This window comes from Zalophus californianus, chromosome 14 (assembly GCF_009762305.2).
Source record: "Zalophus californianus isolate mZalCal1 chromosome 14, mZalCal1.pri.v2, whole genome shotgun sequence".
In the NCBI taxonomy this organism is placed as follows: Eukaryota; Metazoa; Chordata; class Mammalia; order Carnivora; family Otariidae; genus Zalophus; species Zalophus californianus.
In genome coordinates this window covers 8,910,150-8,926,717 of record NC_045608.1, presented here as the reverse complement: position 1 = coordinate 8,926,717, position 16,568 = coordinate 8,910,150, and the positions used below count along the sequence as shown (strand labels likewise).

The 16,568-nt window shown below is 49.0% G+C and overlaps 1 protein-coding gene and 1 long non-coding RNA gene across 7 annotated transcripts in view; both read right to left on the bottom strand.

Moving 5' to 3' along the window:
• CUX2 (cut like homeobox 2) overlaps positions 1 to 16,568 on the bottom strand; it is a 324,656-nt gene that overhangs the window by 242,708 nt on the left and 65,380 nt on the right. The gene's annotated exons all lie outside the window — the stretch shown is intronic.
• On the bottom strand, positions 164 to 16,122 carry LOC113912471. The gene is made up of 5 exons (XR_003516837.1): positions 16,052 to 16,122; positions 4,723 to 4,816; positions 1,446 to 1,495; positions 441 to 582; positions 164 to 279 (listed from the first exon to the last, which is right to left on the bottom strand). It is a non-coding gene; the product is annotated as an uncharacterized LOC113912471 (long non-coding RNA).

The window sequence follows — 16,568 nt, the reverse complement described above, 5'->3', positions numbered from 1 at the left end:
GCCGGGAATCTGAGGTTTTAAAATGTGACCTCTCTTAGGGCACTAGGCATTCAGTGTTCACCAAGTGCCACACCAGTTCCTACTGCTGTGACGTAGAGAAAGGAGCTCACCATCTGACGGCGGAGACCAACAAGGAGCCAGGGAATCACCTGGTAGCCCGGCAGGGAAGAGAGGATGGTGTCCCACCTAGCAGGAGTCAGAGAACTGCAAAGGGGAACAGTGTTCCAGGCAGAGGGAACAGCAAATGCAGAGGCTGGGAAGTGCGAAGAACACAGCAGTCTGGGATAAGAAGGATGGAAAGGTGTCAGGAGAAAGAGAGCTGAGACTGGAGACTATGGAAGAAGCTGAGAGATTTCTAGAAGCCAGAAACTCCTGGGGCAAAATCCCATCTCCACTGGGGAAATGCAAATGACTAGGGGAAGCCTCTGAACTCTGAGTACCTGTAGGTTAGCATGTTGTTCTCCCTGGAGAAGGTAAGCAGCCCTTGGACAGCCTCAGAGAAGTTACTTGGAAGGGGACCAGACCCTGGTAGAGTTCCTTCATCATGTGCCTCCATGCCATGGCCTGAAATCATCTCTCCCACTGCCAAGGCAAGAGGTAACAGGGAGCAAGCAGACATCAGATGACAGAACATTTATGGAGGGCCTGAAACACACCAGACTCCATGCTGGGCCCTTCCTGTGGATTATCTCATTTTCTCCACACTATGACCCCATGAGGGGTCATACCGTTAGTGCTGCCTCCATTTCACAGATAAGGAAACTGAGGCATGAAAAGGGGCGATCCTCTGGCTGCATCACACAGTGCTGAGAGGTGAGCCAATCTGTCTGGCAGGGGGGCCCCCCTCTGCCCCTGCACCAAACTACCAACCTGGGGTTTTTCACTTTAAGGGATCAAGTTGGGGCTGGGAGAGACATGGCAGGTACAGCAGCCAATTCTGAGGAGGCAGCCTATGCCAGCTGGCCCTGCATTACCCCGAGTAACCTCCACTGCAGCAGGATCAATACTTGGGGGGCCATGCTTGGCTTTGGGGAAATCATTAAATGCTACATCAAACAAGTCAAAAAATAATTGCATGGCAAGGGGATGTTGAAAGGAGATTTTACCTGAGAGCATGAGCACACAAATGTATGCACATACACAATAAGATGTATTTGTGGACATAGACACACACTGATACACTCATGAGCACACTCACAGAGACACCTACATGTGGATACAGACACACACATTCAAAGACACACACATACAGAAACATGCTAAGATATACACACAAGGACAGAGACACACATAAATGTGCAAAGACCCACACACATACTCAAAAATATGGACACATAAAGATGCAGTTGTACACATGTCAATGCATAAATATCATTGCACTACGTTCACACCCATCTCTGTTCAACTGACTGATACTTTTTGAGAGCCTACTACTATATGCTCACCTCTCTGCGGCCAGGTTCTGGAGATAAGCTGCTCTGTACCTTCATGGAGCCTAGAGTTCACACAAGGAGAAAGGCATAACTAATAATCCACAGAGCTCTGATACCTGCCATGGTTAAGTACAGAAGAGATTTGGTCTACCATCTCAGGGAGTGGGGCGTGGGGGGAGGAAAGTTGCCCCAGGGAAATGGCAATGAACAGGTTTCCAGGGTAGAGGAGGAGTTTATGGGGAAAGGGGGAGAGGGGTAAGACAGAAAGATATGTGGGAAGAGTGTCCCAAGCAGAGGGGAGCAGGTCATGTACAAGGGGGTGTGATGCAGAGGAAAATGAAGGAAGACATATCTGGAACATGGAAGGCCTGGGAATGTGGCTCAAGATCAAGGTCAAGAACAGAGGACATACTAAATAAAAATTAAAACAAAAAAAAGAACATACTAGAATTAAGCTAGTATAAATCTGAAGCTGATTCTGATAAGATGTATATGGTAAACCCTAGAGCAACTGCTAAAAAAAAAAAAACACTCAAAAGAATAGTTAAAAAACAGTTTAAAAATCATTAATGAAATTAAAGGCGCTTCATGAGAAAATACTCATTCAACGCAAGAAAAGATAGGAAGGAGGAATAGAGGGAAAAAAAGACATGAGACATAAAAAACAAAAAGCTAAATGGTAGACATAAGTCTAACTCTATCAATAATAATATTAAATGTGAGTGGATTAAAAATCTAATCAAAAAACAGATTTTCCAGACTGGACTAAAAAAAAAAAACACCCAAGATCCAACTATATGCTTCCCATAGGAGACACTTCAGAGACACAAACAGATTGAAAATTAAAGGATGAAAAAAGATATATCATGCAAACAGCAATCATTAGAAAGTAGGAGTGGCTATATAGATATTAGACAAAATAGACTTTAAAACAACAACAAAAATATTACTAGAGATAAAGAGAGATTTATAATGACAAAAGGGGTCATTTAATCAGGAAGATATAATAATTAAAAATATACATACACTAATTAAAGCACCAAAACAGGAACATGAAGCAAAACTGATGGAAATGAAGGGGAAAATAAATAATCCAACAATAATAGAAACTTCAGTATCTCACTTTCAACAGTAGTTAGAACAACTAGGTGGAAGATCAACAAGAAAAGAGAGGACTTGTAATACTATAAACCAAGAATGGTGGGCAGGGTCAGCAGTGCTGAGCCTGGAAGATTACATTGGGGCCTTTGCCCCAAAGGCAATGGGGAGCCGCTATCCATGATTCTTAACAGGTTTTTAATAATTTCACTAGCTGCCATGTGCCAAAAAAGAGTGGGAGAGGCTGGAGGGGGTACAGGGAAGCAAACTGGAGACCAAAGTCCAGGGGAGACGTGAATGGGGCATAATGGGTTGCTAGGTGGCTAAGTGGATGAATGGATAGATGGGTGGGTGGGTTGATGTGGACAAAAAGATGGATGGATGGATGGAGTCAGTAGGAAGAGAAAGGTAGGTGGATGAACTGCCAAGTGGATGGATAAAAATGGGTGAGTGAGCTTATGAATGAAGAGATGAAAGAATGTTCGATGGATGGTAGACAGGTGATCACCCAGTCCCTGCTAGACTTCCAGTACATGGGTGCTCACAGATTGGACAAAACAAGAGTGAGAAAAGTCCTCTTTATTCTGTATTCCAGACCACATCGTCCATAATCCCTCAAGTAGACATCCAACCCCTCTTCTGCCCAACAGCATCTCCATATATGAAGCCTAAGACATGGCTGGATAGAGCACCCTCGTATGGTCTGGGTCACCTCACCTGTTCATGGTCGTTCCTCACAAGCAACACTTGGGAAACGCTAGAAACCAGATCCACAAGGCCAGGGTGCAAAGAGCCCTTCTCAGACCATAACTCAAGCCCTGGCCCCCCTTGCAGCAACTCTATTTCTGAGGAGGGGAACACAACACCCCTTGCTCACTGCATATCTGCCACTTAGAGGCCTCCAAACCCCACACCAGCTGGCTACTTGCACAGGGGAAGGAGCGGCTGCCACCATGCTGGGAAGCATCAGGCCTGTCCCCATGCAACCCTCTCCCATCCGCCACCACTGAATGGTGCTGATCTTCTAAACACGTGTGTGCCCAAAGCCTTCCCATCACTAAGACCCTCTCTGGGCAGAGATAACACATCAGTTTGTCACAGGCACTCTTTTACCTGTTTTCCAAACATCCCCTCCCTTCCCCCAATGATCCCTATCAGGCTAAACCCAGTAGGAACCAAACATACACTGGATCCTAATTCTCCACTGCTTCAAACCATCAGTGTCTTCCAGCCTCCCTGAGAACAAAATCCAACAGAATCCAACCCCCTACCGTGGTTCACAAGGGCCTCCTTCCTGCTCTGACCTCATCCCCTCCCAGACCTCCCTTCCTTGCCCACCTTGTCCACGCCGTGCTGGCCTTCCTTCAGTTCCTAGATGTGCCAAACAGACGCCCACCTCAGGCAGTTTCTTCTGCCTCACCTTTGCCTCATTGGCTCCTCATCATTCAGGTCTCAGCCTATATGTCACCTACTCTGTGTGGCCCTCTATGCCCACCTGAAATAAACAGGTGCCGCCTTCACCTTGATTTCAGCATCCAGTCAGTTCTTTTCTCTGTTCTATCTCTGGAATCACACATTTATTTGTTTAGCCTGCCCCTCTATACCCAGCACCTGGCACCGTCTTGGACCCATAGCACGGGCTCAATAAAAACTTGCTGTTTGCTGCATACATGTCGGGTTCACTGCAAAGACTGACCAGACTGGATTTAAGTCCTGCGTGACCTCAGACAAGTGACTGGACCTCCCTGGGCCTTGGTAACACTAGCGGAAACTCCAAAAGGTTGTTGTGAGAACGAAAAGACAGAGTGGAGCACTGACCAGCCAGGGAGTGGACTCTCAGCCTGCACTCGGGGGCAGACAGAAAAGTGAGGGCATATCTGTCTCCCAGAGGCCATTCCAGACCCAGCCATGGCCTTGAGTCTTGGCTTCCAGAAACCAGAGTGACAGGGGAAAGCTCTACTAGGAAAGGAGAGAGCTTATGGAGCCAAATACGAAATGTAGAGTGTGGCTGATATGGTCACAGAAATGTGGGCTGGACTTAGCTGCTAAAAGAAAAAAAAAATCTAAAAAACTTTTTTAATAAAGCCTACAAGTCTATACCCTTCCTTCTTTATCAACGACACAATTTATTGACCGGGGAGGCCATATTGACTAAATAAATCTTGATAATGACCAAGGCAGCAATCAATACCTGCTTATTATCAGCCCAGGCCGAGAATTCCATCTTGCGGAACGCAGGCCCAACGACAGGGCGCGGCACGCGGCTTTGCACTCCAGCGGGCGGGCTGGGGATGGATGGCCAAGTGGCCCTCATTTTCCAGGCCAGGAAAAGGGAATCTTTCTTGTGTTGTTAATAAATCCCCACCTCCCCCCCACCCCACCCATGCCTCTCAGGCTTGTGGACCTGGATTCATTTCCATGAGTTGACAGTGGTAAGGTGTTCTAAGAGGTTTAAAAAAAAAAAAGAAAAATTACAAGCGTAGTGACTACAGATGGGGAACCCCAGGGTGGGGGGGTGGGGCAGAACTGGGGGGATGGGCTCTGGAAGAGGTACCTCTGGTCACTGGCAGGTCAAGAGCTGGTACACAGATGGACAAAAGACCTGGGTCCTGGGTTTGAGTCGACTCTGCTGCTTCCTGGCAATGTGGCCTTGGACTTAACCTTCTGTGCCTCAGTCTGCTCAGCTGTAAAATGGGACAGTAGTAGTTTTCCCTTCCTGGGTTATTGTGAAAATTAAACGAGATACTGTTTGTTAAGGGCTCTGAATACCATCTAGCATGCAATAAAGGTTCAGCAGATACTTGTTAAAGAACTGCCAGGCCTCCCTTCTGAGGCTCCAAAGCCTGCAAAAGCCAAGCCTAGTCTTGCTAAGGCCAGCCAGGCAGCATTTGGAGGGGCCTGACCTATCCAGTGCTTCTCTACAAGGAGCTACTCTACCTAGCTGCTGGCCAGTGAGGCCCAGGAAGTGAATAACAACCAACAATGATGACAACAATAATAATAAAGATCATAACAGCTGTTTCCTGGGAATGACCATGTTCCAGGCCCTGTGCTAAGGGCCTTCATGTGTCACATCATCAAACCCTCACAATGTCTCTGTGAGGTAGAAGCTATATTTAATTCCCATTTTACACATGAGCAAACTACGGTTGTGAAAAGTCTTATGAGGTGCCCAGGGCTTCCCAGTTAGGAAACAGTAAGGCCAGGGTCCAAGGTGAGGGCCAGGGTCCAAAGTGAGGTCTGACTGCCCCACGCCCATGCTCAGATCCTTTCAGGGGTTGCTCTCAGGGCACTTGAAATTCACATTATAATTATTGTTGTTGTTAATAAAGATAATGATTAATAACAGTCACCATTTCAGAAAGGCTTACAATGTGCCCAGCCCTAGGCTAAGTGTTTGTACCGGGTTGTCCCTCTTTACTTCTCAGACCCTTAAAGAAAAGTACTTCTATCTCCAAACAATTATAAAGTCGGAGTTTTATGAGGGCAGGGACTGGCTTGTTTTGTCCACTGCCAAGTCCCAACACTTCATGCTGCTCCTGACACGGCAGGTGCTGCATGATGTGCATGAAGTGAATAAACAAACGACCTGTCTCAACAACCCAGGGAAGCTCCATTTTACATAGAGAACCTGAGGCCCAGACAGGGTCCTTTGGCCACAGAAGGAAACCGGAGACTTCAGTCCTGGCCTCCCACCTGATTATAAAGTAGGGGTCTTGGGAGACGCTGAGAAGGAACCCCCCACCAACTCTGGGGCCACTGTTCAGAGACCTTGGTGCCTTTTTGATGCCTGCTGGGCTGATCAGGTAGGCTTTATGAACCAGGCATTGGAAGAGCTATGTCTTCTGGGTTAAAACGTTAACTGGCTGTTTTGTGTCCCCCATAACAGTTGTCCTACAGGCTGCAGGGATCTGCTTTGAGCTGTCTGTGACCGAGGCCACCAAACCACTGCTAATGGTCCACAGCCTGCCGGCAATTAATTAATGGATTTATTAATTAGGATGGGAGCCACCTCCCAGGCTGGAATTGGGGTCACCAGTTTCTAAAGCGAGACTGACGGAGCTAAAGATAAACCCTCGTTCACTGCGGGCCTGAGGCCTGTGCTCAATTCCCAGGCGAGGAGTGGGCAACTTTCAAGAGCCAGTGATGGGTGAAGCAGCTGGGGTTCTAGAAGAGGCTGGGTCCCCCAGGGCCACTCCCCAAGGTGGAGTCAAGGCTGCTGCCCCACCTCACCCCTTCTGTGGCATTCGTCCACTCAGTCATTCAAACACTGACTGAGAACTTACTCTGTCCCTGTCCTCCCCAGGGAGGGAGGCAGATAGTAAAGGAACAACAAATAAATACACATTATCACATCAGATAAAGCAGATGGGGTTAAGGAGATGGGGGAAGGCTATTTTGGAAGCACAGGTTAGGGAGGACCTCTCTGAAGAAGTGATATTTAAGCAGAGGGCTCAACGAAAGAGACAGAACTGGGAAAGTGTTTCTCACACAGAGGGAACAAGTGCAAAGGCTCTGGGGCTGGAATGAGCTTGACATGGTCACAGAACAGTGAAGAGGTCAGAGGGGCTTGACTAAAGGAGAGTGGCAGGAGATGAGAGGGAGAGACAATGGCAGGACGACAAAGGGGGATGAATCACGCAGGGCCTGTGGGCCAAGTCAGAACAAGCAACCAGGAAGAGGCAATGCTCAGACTGACAGCTCCCCAGGCTCCCGAGACAGAGCAGGGACCTAGAATGAGCACTTCCTGAGCACTGGGTACCTTAGGTAGACATCCAAATCTCATTTCACCTTTCCTGCTGGAGACTGTGGTCCTCCAAGAAGCAGACGTGAAGGCAGGACTAATAGGTAAAGAGGTTTATCAGGTCAATGCCTCTGCCTGTGGGAAGGAGCCAGAGAGAAGACGACGGGGAAGGGAGGAAAGGTGGAAGGCTGGTTGGTAGAAGTGTCTTAGATTGCTGAGGAGTCTGGAGCCACCAGAGGAGTCCGGTGTATCCCAGGAACAGGTCTGCTTTAGACCTGCACTCAGTCCCTGGCTGGGGCTGGATCTCCAAGAACAGCATCCGGGGAACCAGCCGATCGTACTTCCTACTGTCAGGGATCTGCAAGGTGCACTCTCATGGCACCACCGGAAAGTACCGTTACCATACGCATCTTACAGAGGGGAAGCAAGTCTCAGGGGAAATAACTTGCTCCAGGACACACAGCTCAGAGGAGCAGAGCTGGGATTTGAATCCTGGCTGCCCTGTGAATAATCACAAGATAGAAACGAGAGATTTGGGTGGGGAGGAGGCATTTTGCAACAGATCAAAGAATTGGGCTGAATATCTAGTTAAAAAAATAAAAGCAATACCCAAAGCTTTCACAATGCTTGACTATTTACATAGTGTCCACTGACAAAGCATTCACTCTGAGCCACACATGTGCTCAGCAACATCTTATTTTATTCTCCACCCTTACCCTCCAGTTGACATATGACAAGAGTAAGGATGGGGGTGGGTCCACCAGCCCACTCAGAATCTGCGTGCAGCCTAGCCTCGAGGCCTTCCTGCAGTTCCTCACACACACTAGTCTTCCATCTACCTCAGGGTCTTAGCACATGTTATTCCCTCCACTGGGAAGCTTTTCCCTGACCTCGTCCTTGAGATCTCACTGAAGGGTCACTGCTTCCAGGAAGAATCTCAGAATCTCAGAATTTAATCCCAGCACGCGACTACACAGCCGTCTGTCCCATGCATCCACCTTCCCCACTGTCTCCGGGCTCCGTGAGAGCTGTCACTTTGCCTTCTTTGTTCACCATGACATCTCCAGTGTATCATTATTGGTTATAATATTTATGCTATTTATTGTTAATTATTATTATTTATATAATTATTAGTTATAATTCTTAATTATACCATGAATGGATAAATATACACTTGTAGGGTGGAGGACGACAGCAATTATTAACATTATATGGAGCTTATACATGCTGGGCACAGATATCTCGGCATTTCACACATGCATTAACTCACTTAATCCTTACAACAATCCTTAAGGAAGTGATACCTACTACTATCCCCATTTTACATTTGAGAAAACCAAGGCTCAGAGAAGTTAAGTGACTTATCCAAGGTTACTCAGCTGGTAAGTGGCAGAGCTGAGACTTGAGCCCAGGCCACCTGGTTCCAGAGTCCACACTAAATGTTTCCGGGAGAAGGAGGGTGCAAGGCTGGATTCTGCAGCCCATGCCACACCCCCTCAGACACCTAGACCCATGGGCGCTCATTACAGACAACAGGTACCCCAAATATATGCTCTCAGCAGAGTGGCCTCTGAGTGACCACCCTGCCCAGGGCAATCTGCTCCTGACCAGGCCACCTGGTGACCCCTGTGGTCTCCCCGCCCGCAGCACCCACGCTCCAAACAGCTGGTTGAACAAGTCAATCGACCATAATGGTTCCCGGGGAGCCATTCACCCCATCCAGTTTGAGCAACGGCGGCTCGGAGAGTCTTAAGCACTGCTCGGCTCCGGGCGTCTCGGGCAGACGACCAGCTCGGGCCAAAGAGGCCAAAGGATTGATTTTCTCTTTCTTTCTTTCTTTCTCTTTAATGACAAATGCGTATCCTGGAATTGCTGTTTCACTTGGCCGAAATGGAGGACGGCAGAGGTGGGGGGAGTACGGGGGAGGGGAATGGTAGTAAAGGAACTGGAAAGGAAGGAGAGGCAGCCACAGGCCCGCTTTGGGGGTGCCTGAGCCACTAAGAAGCAGAAACAGCAGGCTCTGTGCCCTCCTAATCCTGTATCTTCATGGAGCTGGTCAAGGGTCTTTCATTTTTTCTGAAAGTACAGCCTCTTCTGACACTAGGCACTTAGAGAAAAGCTGCCAGCGGCCTTGACATCCACCTTCCTCGTGACCTGCCTGATGACCCCTACAGCTGGCCTGATCTACTGGAGAGCTTCAGCTCAGGCCCTTTGCACTGGCTCTTCCCTCTGCTTGGCATGCCCTCCCCAGGTCTTCACTCCCTGCCCAGTGTGGCCAGAGCTCTTCATTCATAAGGGACAGCGGACATCTGGATTTCATAGGTAACATCTCCTGTGTTTTAAATACTGACAACTTACACAAAAGTGTTTTTAGATATTGCACTAATTTAAACGGACACATCCGTGGGTCAGACACAGCTCCTAGTCTGCAACCTCTGTGGTCACAGGTCCCAAAATATAAGACATTATATACAATATTAGTAATGTATTAAAATAGTGAGTCCCCAACAGAGAAAGAAAGAAGAGAAAACTTGCCCAGAAATCTCTGAAACAGCTTGCAAGCCCAGCAAGTTTTAGGAACTGCTGTTTATTTGGTTTTTCACCCCTGTCTTACAAGCTAAAAATACTACCAACAATAAGCAGCAAGGCACTTGCAGAACAGTAACTGGTGCCCAGTACTGTGTTAAGCACCTTCATGTTCAGAGTTCTTTAATCTTCAACAACAACCTAAAAGGTGGAGACTATTATTAGTCCCAATTAGGGGCGCCTGGGTGGCTCAGTCATGAAGTGTTTGAGTTGTTAAGTGCCTTCAGCTCAGGTCATGATCCCAGGATCCTGGGATGGAGCCCCGCATTGGGCTCCCTGCTCAGCGGGAAGCCTGCTTCTCCCTCTCCCACTTCCCCTGCTTGTGTTCCCTCTCTCGCTGTGTCTCTCTGTCAAATAAATAAATAAAATCTTAAAAAAAATATTAGTCCCATTTAAAAAGAAGGACAGCAAGGCTCAGAAAGGTTAAGTGACCCATCCAATGTCACACAGCTAGTAGGTGATAGTACCAGGATTAGAAGCCAGGCAAAGGCCCCTCACCGTCCTGGTTCCTCGTACTTCCCTCTTGAGGTAAAGAGTAAAGAACAAGTTTCTCGAATTAACTTTGATCCACCTTAATGCTCTTAAAAGTGAAAAACTTCAGCCATGCCACAGCCTGTATGACAGCCGTCACATAAAACCAGAGGACCAGGGTCAGCAAACTCTGGCCCTCAGGCCAAGTCTAGGTCTCTGAGTGTTTTTTGTAAAGTCTGGCGGTAAGACAGCCATGCCTGTTCATTCTGTCTACGGCCATTTTCATGCTACAGGGGCCGAATGGAGGACTTACAGAGACCACATGGCCCACAAAGCCTAAAGTATATCATTATCTGACTTTTCATAGAACGTTTGCTACCTCTGATGGCAGATCTAGATGGTTTCCTAGAGTGTCTAGAGATGTCACACCCAGAGAAGGTTCTGAGGTCAAAACCCGTGCGGAAACACTTTCCTTAGAGACACAGAAGCACACTTGCATATTAAAGAATACCAGAGGTTGTAGAAGCTTCTTTAGCTCTCTTTAGGCTGAGTGGTCTCCTGAGACTGAATGAAATGAAGGAGCCAGCCAGGGGAGGATCTGGGGGGAAAGAGTCTCACTCAGGTGGTGGGAACTGTAAGTGCAAAGGCCCTGAGGTAGGAATGTGCTCAATGTGGTTAAGGGACAAAAAGAAAGCCATTATGACTGGAGCAGAGTGAGTAGGGGGAGAGAGGCTGGAGATGAAGCCAGAGAGATAATAGGGGGACAGATACTGTGGAGCCTTGCTATTAGGGGAAAGGACTTAGGATTTTAATCTACATATAATGGGAATATTGTCCAGGTCCTACAAAACACTACAAGCCATTTCTGTGAATGGTTCATCAAGGCTTAGAAACCAAGAACTCCATCCTGGACATAATTTCTTGTCTCAAAAACTGCTTAAAAGGTCAAAAGCCCCCCCCCCATCACCACCACAGTGGGTCCCAAGGTCATTAGAAGACAATACATTTAACTGTCACTCAAAGTACGTCAGCTTCCTTCACCTTTACAACAACCCGATATGGCAAACCAGATGGGCACAACTGGCATATGTGATGGATTAAGAAACAGGAGACTTAGGATGTTGGATGGTTCATCCAGGAGTGCCAGAGCCTACACTGACAAGAGCTCCTGGGGCCTTCTCCCTCTGCCAACTACCTCCACCTTCCTTGACACATGCAATATAAACCACTGTCACAAGTAAAAAGCACACCCCAGCGAGAAAAATCAAACAGGAGAGTGTATCCTGAATTCCAAAACCAGGAACAAAGGCAAGCCACCACCTGAGTCCCCTTCCCACACTCAACCTCTGCCAGGCTTGGCCTCTGAATTAGATAACTGAAAGCCACCAGAAATTCAGCCTTTCAGGAATCAGCAGAGAAAACCAGTTTCTGGACAGCCATGTCCACCAACATCCAGAACTAAATTTAGCACCAGCCAAGGTGCTCATGTTTACTATCCCATCTACCAGAAGAAAGGTTATTATGACACAATGTCCAGTCCAAAGACAGAATCCTCTTTTTAACAGGAGAGAGCCAGAAGGAGGAGGAAGAGAAGAGGAAGAAAGGAAAGGAGAGAGGGAGGGAGGGAGGGAGGGAGGGAGGGAGGAGGGAGGGAGGGAGGGAGGGAGGGAGGGAGGAAGGAAGGAAGGAAGGAATAAAAGAAAAACCACCACCACCACTAGAAAAGCTATTCCCTCTGGTCAAAATAGCACCATGCTCATCTGAAACAACCCAATGAGATGCTTATTTACTTCTTTAGGCTTGTCTGTGGTTTCTCAATTTTCTACAGTGAACCCAGGTATTTATAAAAGAAACTTCAAGATCTCCAATAGCAAAGGCAGTCAGAGATGAGACAGTGCTTGTTTTTCTTCTAGCAAAGAGAGAGCCCATCTTGGGGAAGCAATTTCTGTCGAGTTGAGAAATCAGAATTTTGGGATGCCCAGAAAAGACTGCTGGGTTCTTTAAATAAATTCTCTAACACCTGTTTCTAGCTCCTTCTGCAAAAAAAAGCCTACAGGGTGTGGGTTCCAACGAATGGGAAAGGAAGATGGAATGGGCTCACCCACTGGCTGGATTTGTAAGGGTCCAAGGGGCCAACCAATTGTTTGGTCTTATTCACAGAGCTGCTGTCGAAATCTCCCCTCACGCCCTGTGCCCCCCACCTCTCCTTGTCCTCCCCCCTCGGACCCACCCACAGCCCTTGCCTAATGCCAACCTGTCTCATGGCCCCCAGCTATGGCAAGCCCGGTCTGCTCATGTTTCCCCTCCCCAGCAGCATTTCTATTACTGCGAAGTTTCCAAAGTTAGGATTCCGCCAACAGGGCTGATAGCTTATTTACTGCTGTCATCTATAGAAAGAGGAATTTTGACACATTGTTAAATGATAGCACATTTAGATAAGTCAAGCTGTCAGAGGCTCTAATGGATGTCTAAACTCTCTGTGGCTGATATGTAAAAATTTATGCACTTCAGAATATCATAAGGTTATAATATTTTAATCACATCCACGCTCTTTCTAAACTTTGAGCAGGCAAAAACATTCCATCAGGCACCATCTCCCATGCGCATCTTCCCAAAAGTTTCTCCAAACTCCTTTAAAAAGTCCAGCCTCTCTTGCTTGCCCTGTTGCTCTTCCTCCCTGAACACTCAAACCCTAAGCAGAATTTGCCTCTTCCTCCAAAACTTGTACTATGTGGTCCCTCCAGCCAACTTCTTTCCTCCCAAGAAACACAGATGTGAATTTGGACTGGGCACCCTCATTTCAACTAGATACCCTCAACTCTTGGTTAGCTTGATTAGCTCTCTTAAAGGAAAAAAAATTAAAAAGATAGCACAGGACACTGGACCTAGAGCATCATTAAAAAAGTGGCAAAGTAAAGCAGAAAAAGAAGATCATAAAGGTATTAATCCAGTTACAATGATTATACACAGAAAAGCCATAAAAAATACTGTATTAGTAATGTTCACCATAAAGCAATCTTATAACCAAATGAAATATGCCCAGCATTATCTTTAGGATGGAATTTTATTTCTCATTTCCTGGACTGCTACTAGCAGAGAAAAAAAAAGAGAAAAGAAAAGGAGAAGCAGTTTTGGGGGTCCTGGAATAGGGTACCACATGTCAGAACATCTTTACCATCAGCCACAAGTTGTTAAGACTTGCCAACTGACTTCCATCCTAGGAAAACGGCCCTGCTGTGTTCCGAGACGGCGCTGGAAGGAATAACTGGACTGCTTCCATATTTGAAAAAATACATACTTCCGGAGGGCTGTATGCTGGGGTGGTACAAGGTCACCTTTCTTGCCAGAATTGGGGTGGCGTCAGCAGCATGGTCTGGCCTGGGGACACAGGCCGCCTTTGCTGCCTCGGCCACTTTAACACTCAGCAACCAGGCTTCGAGAAACCACTCAACCTGAACAACCAAGAATTGAAGCCACACACCTCCTCACACTCACAGGCAGCTGGGCCGCGTGACGAGTGGGCTCAAAGCTCTCGGCCTGCACAGGGCCTGGGGTGGGGGCCCGCCTCTCCTACCGGGATCTCAGAACAAGCCAGCAGAAGTTTTCCTTTCTGGTTACCTCCCCTATAAGAGGAAAGTGGGAAGGGAAAAACATGAAAATAAAAGTGTGGCGTAGGAGTCATTAGCATTATGCACAAGAGATGATCCCGGGTGAAAGTGCTTAGGCTCATAATCCGTTTCCAACAAAAATGCCATCAGTGAGAATATGGAGCGAAGCTGCAGGCCTGTTGGGCAGGGGAGCCACCGAACATTTCAGGATGAGGGTGGGGACTGTGGCAGATGTGAGGGTCTCGATGTTTGCATGCGGCTCCGGCTGCCATGTTTATTTCTCTGCTCTCTAGAAGTGTGCAGCCTTTCAAACTCCCTCAGGGACACCCCCCCACACACTTAATATCCATGTAAATGAGCTTACCCCCTTCCCTGAGAGCCTTCTCCTTTTGTGCCAGACACACCAGCCATTTTCTTAATAAACACCACCACCCTCACCCTGTGAGGGCGGGGGTGTTGGCCCCATTTCCCCTTCACCTGCACAAGACTCTCCATCCTCCCACCTTCATCGTTTCCAGTTCAAAAGCTTTCCCACCTCAGCCACCTCAGCATCTTCTAAAACCCTAACAAAGGGTTCCTAGATCAATGGGAGTCCAAATGGAATCAAGATTTGGGTGACCTCAACAGCTCCACAAAAGACCCCAGAGCTGGAAAAGGAAGCGAGTGAGGTTCAAGCCCCCTCCCCCACTTCAGAAATCGGCCCCCTGGGAGCCGCACCCACCCCCTCAGCACCCAGCCCCAGCACTACCCACCCCTCCCCACTGCAGCCCGAGCTCCCTGGATTGAAAACGAGTTATCTAATGAAAATTGTGTTAACTGACATTCTGGCCAACCGGGAGCAAATACCAGCGCTGTAAATCTCCACGCGGAAATTTTCTCCAGCCCAGAATAACAATAGGACCCTGCAAAGGGCTTTAGCCAGCCCTTCTGGTTCCTCTCCTCTTGTCTGCCACGTTCTTGTCATTCCTTATGTTACAGAACATCAATCATAAATAAAGACGCTGTCCCCCAGCCGTGCCCCGGTCTCATTTACAAACATTAGCAGGGAATACGATTACCACTGGCCTTCGTGCCAAGCCCAATGTGGCTGCCCAACTCCCTCTTTCCCCCTCTTCCTCTTTCTCTATTTCTCTCTCTCCCCCCTCCCTCCCTCCCACACACACCCCCCACTCTTCCAGAAAGGCCACTTTAGCATCATTTAAATGGGCAAGCACAGCTCACAGCCTGGCCCGCCTCAGCTGGCCACCAAACTGTAGCCCCAACTCGAGTGAGGACCTGGAATTGCAAGGCACTTGCAGTTATTAACTGCATGCCTGAGTGCCCCGATTTTCTCTCCAGTTCAATGGCTGGGGGAGGGGACGAGTGGGGAATGGGGGGTTAGGAAGGAGGGGGCTGGGAAGTGGCCAAGAGGAGGAAGGTATAGGAACCACTTATCAGAAGAAACTTAAGGAGATCTGCAGGTGGATTTTCAAAAAAGAAATAAGTGTGTCCCTTTTTATCTCCAGACTGAGGCTCTCACTTCAGCGAACGTCAAGGCCAAGGCAGGATGTTCTAATCGCCTGGTTCTCAACAACACTTCCCCGCCCCTTCCTCCCACTGCCTGCCGAGACTTTGCAAGACTCCAGATTTGGGGGGACTTGGCAGGAGCGTCCTGGGGCACCCCAGAAAATATAGAGCCTAGAAGTGTACCTCCAGCGGGTGTTCTCTGAGATTCCACCCCCAGTCCCACTTCCTAGGGGATTAGCAGAGAACACCCCCAAATCTAGGAGAGACATACAGACTCCCACAGAAAGGTGGAGTGGGGGATAAAGTGCTGGTGTTTGGGAGGGAGTAGCCCTGGGGAAAGAGTGAAAGAAGAGAGAGAGAAAAAAAAGAGGGGAGTGGCAGGAGGGAAAGCAGGGGACAGAAGACAGCAAGGGAATCTCCAGTTTAAAAGTTCCCATGGGCCCGAGATCCGGGAGTCACCTGCTCTGCGCAGCTCCAGGCTCTCCACAGCCCCCAAGGCTGCAGCGCAAACTTGCGCGCGCCCCGGGCCCATCTCCACCGCCTGTCCCCATTTGGACTTGGAAAGAGGGTGGAAGGGGGGGTAAAGGAAAGAAGCAAAGACGAACCCCAAGAACCCGGGCCGAGGAGAGGTCTGCCGGCGCAGGCGGCCAGTCCGGCGATGGTGGCAGCGGCAGCTGGGGCGGCGGCAGCGGCGGCCCCTGGGTGGCGGCGCGTCCGGGCTGCGCAGCCAGGCAGGCGGCGGCGGAGGTGCCGGCGGCCGGCGGGGCGCGGAGCTGCCTCCACGCCAACCCCAGCAGCCTCCTCCTCCTCCCTTCTCCTCCTCCTCCTCCACCTCCCTACCCACCAGCTCCCTCCCTCCCTCGCCCAAGCCCCAGCCGGGCGCGGACAGGCACGCGGCGCGCTCCGCGGCCTCCCCGGGCGCCGCGAAGTTGGGAGGCGCGCAAAGTGCAGCGCAAGGGGGGCTTCCGGGGGTCCCGCCGGCAGCCCCCTGCCCAGGACCGCAGCCCCTGCCTTCCCCGCGCCTCGCTCGGCCGTTCTCCCGCCGGCTCGCTCCCCGGGCCGAGGGCTCACTAGCGCTTCTCCATGGTCGCGGCGGCTAATCGATGATTGAACCGAACAAAG